We start from the raw sequence: 1,052 nt of genomic DNA, 5'->3' as shown, positions 1-1,052 counted from the left end.
GGATATGGAATAGTGTTTTTAGTAGTTCAGCAGCCATTGACTTCCATAGTATTTTTCATACTTCAACTGTTTGTTTAGTAACATTCTTCACAGTATCTTCTTTTGTGTTCAGCAGAAGCTCATGCTGGCTTGGAACAACTTGAGGGTGAGCAAATAATGACAGAATTTTTATCTTTTTTGGTAAACTGTCCCTTTAAATGCCATGACGCTATACTGACTGTGTCTTATGAATTACTGTAGTGTTTTGTGGTGGCCTCCTGCTGGCACATGGAGCACCTTGGCATTTCTATTTCAGTAGTGGAGAGTCCTGGTCTCTTCACACAGCTATCCATTCTGATGGCTGCGGTCATGGCCCCATGCCAGTGACCTACACAACCAGCCGTAAACATGGGTTCATTGCTGTTTAAAATGTGGTAGGTCATGCTGTAGAGTCTCATTATAACATTAAGTGCAAAGTAAAGCTGTACTCCAAAAGCACAGCTTCTGGTTTGGACAGTACAGAGATGCTAAATATGAATTTAAGAGTCAGCAATAAAACTGCTAAATGTATGCACATGAGCTACTGTATAGCAGACAGGACAGTGATTTGCATTCAGATACAGTGTGAGCTCTGTAAAATATAGCAAATAGGAAAAATTAATATTCTGCAAAGTTATTTGCCAAATATCTAAATATAAATATTGGTGTTGGTTAGGTAAGATGATGGTCATGTTATAATTAAAACTTTTTGTATTTAGCAGATACAGTAATTGTATTTCTCGTTTATTTTTTACAATACAATGCAGGATTATTATTAAAATTTTGCTAATTAACATGGAAGCAAGAAAAACGGACTTTTGTGATGTCACAAATTACCTTATTTGATTAGTGACCTAGTGCCTAGTAAATTTAATAAATCGATTTTCATTTTTCCAAATCCTAAAAACAAACTTCATAGCTCAAAACCCTGTATATACACTTGTTACACCTATTAAAGAATGCAGATAATGTCCAGTGGTTCTGTTGTCAAAAATCAAAATTGGGAAGAAACTACTGAATTATTAATGGGGGGG

This window comes from Sinocyclocheilus grahami, unplaced genomic scaffold (genome assembly GCF_001515645.1).
Source record: "Sinocyclocheilus grahami isolate Dianchi unplaced genomic scaffold, SAMN03320097.WGS_v1.1 scaffold122.1, whole genome shotgun sequence".
NCBI classification, from domain to species: Eukaryota; Metazoa; Chordata; class Actinopteri; order Cypriniformes; family Cyprinidae; genus Sinocyclocheilus; species Sinocyclocheilus grahami.
The sequence above is the reverse complement of the archived record's forward strand: the minus strand, read 5'-3'. Positions refer to the sequence as shown.